Source organism: Myripristis murdjan, chromosome 4, assembly GCF_902150065.1.
Source record: "Myripristis murdjan chromosome 4, fMyrMur1.1, whole genome shotgun sequence".
NCBI lineage: Eukaryota > Metazoa > Chordata > Actinopteri > Holocentriformes > Holocentridae > Myripristis > Myripristis murdjan.
In genome coordinates, this window is record NC_043983.1 from 28771946 (window position 1) to 28779330 (window position 7385).

Genomic DNA, 7385 nt, shown 5'->3' on the forward strand with positions numbered 1-7385 from the left:
GCACCACTATACTGCACTGTAGGTACCTTTAACTTTATGCCAACTTTGCCCTTCTCCATTGACATCGTTAGTCCATGGCATCAGCAATTCGGCTCGTTGTGTGTCTTCTTCAGAGCACTGAGCTCTGTCTCTCAGTGTTGTACCACATCAGGGCCTCTGATTTGTTGTATGTATTGCAACACAAGGTTGTTGGCGATACTTAGTGATTGACTGGGCTAAGTCCCCGGTGTCTTCATAGCCTAGCAACGCCCCTGTCCCTTTCCATTATTCCTGCTGCTGTCGGCACACAGTCAGCATAGTTGGAGATTTCCCCCTTCAGTAGAAACCATTTGCTGCCTTCCATTCCTGTGCAGCAAGAGGAACAACTTGAACAAACTTGAGAGCAAACTTGAAAAATTCCTAAACTAGATAGCCCACCACAGTAAACATGAAGCCTTTATTTAGTTTTGTCATTTTTTGTTTTATCCCTATTTCATTTTGCCTGAGTGTTTTCATATCAGTGCTATTTTTTTTTTTTTTTTTTTTTTTGTATTATTGCTCTCTGCTTACTTTCAATCCCCTGACAGCCAAGTTTCTTCCAGGACAGGAAATAATCCCTCAAAAACATGTTGCCTTACAAACTTTATTGTCTCACTATCTTTTTATTTAGGGCATCTTCAGTGCATCTTCAGTACCTTCAGTTCATCTGAAGGTAGGTTTGACTCTGAAAAATTTGTATTAAATACCACATGCATTGGAAAATCATTGGAGGAAATATAAACTAGCTATTAACAGTTTTAAATCCACCATAACTATATATGACATTGTATTCCTCTTTAAGATACAATATAATAAGGTGTTAGTCAATGCAATATATGTATATGGGTGATAGTGTTAATAATGTAAGCTATATCCTCACTGGAGGTGAGATAATGTGACCTAGCTAAGCCAGCCAAGCTCAGTAAGTGATTAAAGGGTATTCAGTGCATACTTATTATTGTGGTCCCTGTACCTGAACCAGCTGGCTGAGAATGGATGGGAAATCAAAGTTAAGTTGGAATAGCTCAATACGCAATAAACTTTGGTTGAATAATGTGATGTGTGGTCTCTGTAAAGTGGTTCAGCATCACTCACAGCCAACTGACTTCTGACGCGCTAAAGCAGAAAACATCTTCCCCGGGTATAATTTAAATCTCATCAATAACCAAACAGTGCAGGCACATTGCCTAAAAGCCAATAGACGGTGCCAGCACGCCACAGCCCTGTGCATTGAATGGATGGTGGTGGATGCTGTGTGGCCCTCACTGCTTCCCCTGGTTTCTGGGTCAGGTGCTGGGAGCAATGAGGTGCAAGGCTAATGGATGGACTCTTCACAGCAGAATGGAGATGGAGAAGCTTGAGGAGTTTAGTGGGATTCAATTGCCAATTATGGAGAACAGAGCTATGAAGTTTGAAATTGTTTGCTGCAAATATGAGGAGGGATTGGACGTGTCACTGTGTTTTACAGTAATGATGAAAGTCATGCTTAAGAGTAAAGATTGTACGCTGTGAGAGAAAGGAGGGGAAGTGGTGCTGAATGGAGGTGCGGCAGCCAGATTAAATGAAATAATCAATCAACTCCCCTCTGCCTCTTCTGGTCAATGTGCCGCACAACTCACTGATTTGGAAAATTCTTTCTTTTAAAGGGCTTTGTTTTTACACGTCGATGCACTGTCTTGATAATAACAGGGCATGTAATTTGACTTCTTGGTCAACAGTAAAGAATGTGTATATTTATAGGAATAAAATGCCAATGATATACAAATAAATGCTCTAATGCTTTTTAATTGCAGGAGAAACTTTACATTACAATAACGGCTAACTGGAAACTGTCATATTTTTACTTTTTATTGATTTTTTTTTCTGTGGCAGAAAATAAGAGAGACAGAGTGTGGGAGGCAAAGTTGAATTAGGCACACTCTTAAGAAAAAGGGTTATATACACAGTACTACAAAATGGATGCTTAGGTACAGCATAAATCCATTGGTACTATAAAGAATCCTTTTAGGTTTTAAATGGTTTTAATAGGGCCTTTTATCGTAAAGAGCTATTAAAGGCTGCATGAAGTGTTTGGTATTATGATTCTGTGTAGAACCAAGACCACAATGAAAGAACCTTCTTTTTTTCCTGCAGAGCAGATGCAGAAAAACTGGCTTCATGGGGACTGCCAGGGTTTTAGAGGTGGTGGTTTTAGACCAGTGACCATAATTGGAGTCCTAGAAAAGTGTAATAAAGGCAACGACATCTGTACTGATTAATTTCAGGAAGTCACGGGTACAAATGGCACTCCAGGGACACGCCTTATGAACTTAATCCCCTCTAAAAGGAATTAAATTGAGTTTTTATTTTCCAACTAGGTATCTAATACATTAGCACAAGATTTTAGGTCAATCAACTCACTTGCCTCTCAGAAGATGACAAGATTCATCTGTTTTGCTTGGCTGGGCCTCGGGATTAAATTGCAGGGCAACTCAGTAGGGAATAAGCCCCGTGAATGGCTGGCAGGAGCTGAACCTCTGAAATGATAAAGGATGAGCATACCATCTCCCTGGTGCCTTGTGATGTCAAAAACATAAAGGTTTGTTATGCTCAATTTGACTAGCTCATACATGGCTGACCATCTACAAGTCAAACTCTATTGTCTGGATGTTTATACAGTGCCATGAAAAAGCCAAGCTAATGTACAGTGTTATAGGCGAGTCATCCATCCGCATTGTGAGTTATGTGTAACAGTGGGTGACTGAGAGGATGCTCGTCTTATTACTTGGTTTAATAGATCCTTTAAGATTGAACCCGTATATTTTTTATCAGCTCGATGTGTGTAGTAGGTGCGCATTTGTGCTTGTGTCTGTCTGTCTGTGTTAAATCGTTTATTTCTTGCACAGATGATGCTGAGTGTTAAGTATAGTCTTTGTCTTTAAAGTTATGATTTCTCATTTGTAAAACTAGATCATTTTCAAATGAGGCGCAATTTTCTCACCCATCAGGGTGAGGCAAAACTTATCTTGTTCATAAAACCTGATTACAAGAGCATGAATTGAATTCGCACACATTGCTTCGAGCCCCAATTCTCTGTTTGACCTTTTGTTGATGAATTTAGATCTACATCACTTCCTTGAGTCATTGGCGTTCATGTACATTACAAATGTAACGCCTCGTTTTTTGTAGATTTGAGAATTTAACACACGCTTGTGCCTCCAGCTTTCATGTCATCCTGATTTGTTTGCGAGTGATTGTCTAACCAATGGGTGTTGTCGAAATTAAGTCTGAAAAAACACTCATCCACCTTGTAAGTATCAGACAGCAGAATGTTTATGTTTGAATAGTTAGAGGGATGGGAAAGTATGCGATAATTCCATGCTTTGTTGAATCAAGCATTTCCCCTAGTTTACATATAAGTGCCAATTGAAGTTTTGCAAAAGCTAAACACGATACAAAGTGCTTTTGCTGTTTGGGCTGAGGGAGGTGTCCTAAAATAAATGCATAATTCTGCAGCGCTTATTTTCTGCCTAACCCTCCGTTTCTTTCAAATTTCAAATTCCTACCACCCATTTGTAAACATAATTATTTCTGCAGCCAGGAAGAAAACAATAGCTGCACTGCAATTAGTGGTTTTTGAGGCAGTGTACACGTGAATGCAGGGTTTGAATTCGAAGCCAACTGGGTCTCTAGACATCCGCCACAATACTTGGCACTTTGCTGCGTCTTCTCTCTGTGTGCACTGACATCTTTGGGACCTTTAGCTAACAAGGACTATTTTGGGGAAGGGGGAATGTGAGAGAAAGATAACAGAGCAGCTTTTAGTGTTTAACACAGTATTCACTGGGTGATTATACATCAAGTGTTCAGCACACAGCTGTGCACAGAGCTTGGGATGATATTGGATATTGTGTATGTGTATGTGTGTTTTGTATGTGAGTGTGTGTGTGAGACAACCACAGATTATTGCTGGTATGGACTGGCTGACTCCTGACATGATGCTTCATAGAAGAACACTCTCTTGAGAGGGGACACATGTGGACCAGTTTTGTCTGACACCCTGAGTGATGCGTCTTTGAAAAGGCCCAGACAGCCTACTTATAATGTGGCCATAAAACCGACTCGCTTTCTCAGGCCATCAACGCCACATGCCAATCATGATGAATGCTCTCTCAAAGCCCAGTGTTAGGCATAGGACACCTATAAATCTGAATTTCCACCGCTGACTCTTTAATCAATAAATGTTTTTCCCTTATTTGTAGTCTTGGATTTCAACCCAGCAAGCTGCATCAATTAAGATGCAGCCCCTCGTAATACAATTAAGAAGCTGGGTTTTGCTCGGGATATTTTGAGGCTATGTATTAATTGAATTTTACACCAATTTTGCATGCTTGCCCTGTAGATCTAGTAAACATGTCTTGAAGAAAAAGCGGTGTTTTCTTTTCCTCTCTACCCACCAGGACTCTATTTATCTGCACTGTGCAGATCATAATAGTTCAACCAGTTTGTATCTTTTGGGCAAATATCTAAGGATGCAAGTAGCGACTGTAAATTGCATTCCTGCTGCAAAGCCTACTCTGCTTATGTTGGATCAGAAATGGCCTCAAGCAAAGAGTGGAATGAAGGCTCCTCTGCATGAGACAAGAGCATAATTACATAGTCGGGCTTCCATTACCTGTGTTTGAATTTCATGCTCTTTAAACTCTTTATGGGGGAAAGAAAGCTGCTTTGAGTGTTGTGGCAAACCATTTATCATTCTGGAATAGATATTGCCACCTTTGCGGCTAGTTAAAATGTTATGCTGAGTTTACAGATCGTGCATAGTGGTAACTCACACACATCCCTCTGAGTTCCAGCGTTATGAATTGCAGGTTTGCAACTTAATCAATCATTGGCCTTGTTGGTGTGACTAGCTGGTTCTAGCCCAGAACACAGACTATATTCAACACCACAAATGCAGTTGCACCGTGAGCTGGAACATTACTGGGTAAATAGTGCAACAATAACTCATCACCGGTTTGGTCTCCTGGACCCAGACGCCTAACTGCTTGTTAGTCACACCGGTAACGCTTTATTTTACAGCGTGCAATTTGCAGTGTCACTATTTTGTGGTAATAGGATTAAAACACAATAGTTGTAGGGTAACAAAACAAAGAGCCTGGGAATTACAAGGTAACAATTTCTTAATAGCGAGAGACTTATTTAGAAGTAATTAATTTTATTTTATTTAATTTTATTTTATTTCTGAGGGATGATTTTACTGTCATTATTTAATAACCAAATAGAGCTGTTGTTTGCTTGTAAGGCAGGACCTTGGACTTGGATTTGTTTCACTGTCACTATTTTATTTGTATGATAACAAAATAGTTACACCATAATTTGTTAAATGAAATTAAATTTAGTTTGTCAGTACTGGCGAAACATTTCAATTCAGCGGGAGTAGCAGACAAGCGGCTTGTGATACAACACACACAGATGTTCCGTACTTCAAAAGGTGGTAACTCTTGGCAGCAGTGTGCGATTCAAAAGGCCGTGTCCTTGCTGAACAATGGGAGTGGAATATTGAGTTTGGCCCCATTACAAATTCAACTTTTTTTTTCTTTTTCCTTTTTTTTACTCCTGTAGATAATGCTCATTGATCTGTGAAATTATGAGCTACCATTAGAAAGGCCTACCACATAACTCAGGCTGTCTGAACTCTCACTCATTCAGCTGAAAACTTAAAGCCCACAAGGTAATTTACATCACAATATAGCACGATGATTTAGATGGAGAGGTGTGTAAGAGGTTTTTAACAGATGCGGATGTCCTCGGGGCTGTGATAGGTAGGGTTATGATTAACAGCGCCAAAGAAATTTGATCTTAGTGGGCCGGATATTATGCCAATCGTATCATGCCAGTCAGCGCCTGCAACTTTCACAGTTCAAACGTTTACTGGCTGACACGAGTGATCAAAACAAGACTTGTGCAATGCAAAGGAAATGCAAGCAGCAGTAATATGGGCTGCACAGAGTGGCAAAAGAATTAAATGGAACTCATTTCATCAGATGCTCAGTTTGAGAACAAATTTTATCACACTAGTTGAAATATGTTTTGCATCTGAGGATGTAGTGGGATTAAAAAAGTCTATTTTTTTTTTTTTTTTTCAGAATAGTAATATCAGTGGGTAATAATAAATCTCCTGTTTGTTGGTGAATCACTTGAAGCTCAAAATTCCTCTTTCAGGCAGACATATGGAAAGCCACAGCGTAATTGAATGGGCTGAAAAGTCGAGTGTCAATTGCAGTCATCCTTTCCTAGCTAGAGCTGCACTGCGTCAGGTGTGAAACAGATTCCTCAAGTCTCCTTGAATCTCTGCCGACTCACTTATATCCTGATAAGTGGTGAGATTGATCCTGAGTTCATTTCCTCACAGTCACTACCCTTCCAGCGATCCCTGTAATTGCTGCAGGGGTACAATATTATATTTGGACAACATCCAGCTGGGGAACTTAAGATATCTACCATGCCCTGCATTTTTAATGTGACCCCTGTAGGATTTTGTTGCATCCTCACATTAAGCCCGTTTATCGACACACAAATTGAAGTCATTGATTGGCAACAGCGGTCAAAGGGCGTGACAAATAGCTTTTTTCCCTAAACAGTCCATTGCTAAGCAGCAGATGAAAATCAATACATTCACATGGTCAGTTTTTTTTGTTGATGTGTATAGAGTGCAAACGGTTTAATATCAAGAGCATCTCCACAAGTCTTTAGCAATGTGGTTTCAGGCGCATAATGGCAAACAACTCTACTATTGGTAATACAGGAATCCCCCCTTATAATAAAATCATCTCCAAAAACCATTTGTGTTTTTGCATTGTTGCTCAGCTCCAGTGTAATAAGTGTTGTGTCTCGGGAAGGTACTTGGTGTTATAATATTTGGGTCACAATAAGGACTGATTGCTTGGTTTGTGCAGTCTGTGCAGAGGGGCCCTTGATGAATGAAAGTCAGCTGAATTGTGGCAGACCGCCAGAATGAATAGGAGTGCAAATACCATTAGAGTTAGTAGAAGCGGACCATGCCTGGTCCAATAAATACATAAAACACAGAAGTGTAATCTTTCGGGTAGCTTTTACTCAAGGCCTATACTTGATGAAAGAAAGAAAGCAAGAGAGAAAGAAAGAAAGAAAGAAAGAAAGAAAAATGAGGCTCTTTCACAAAAATGGGGACACAGTAAAAGAGAATAAGAGAAAGATTCAGAAAGAGTGAGAGAATAGGTCCCTGTATAAGATCAGTAATTAAATTTGCCAAAGTAATGAATGATTGATGGGTATGCCAAGCCAAAACAAGATACAGTCTGACCTTGTCAGTAACCTTGGAACTATAACAAATTACCAAAGATATG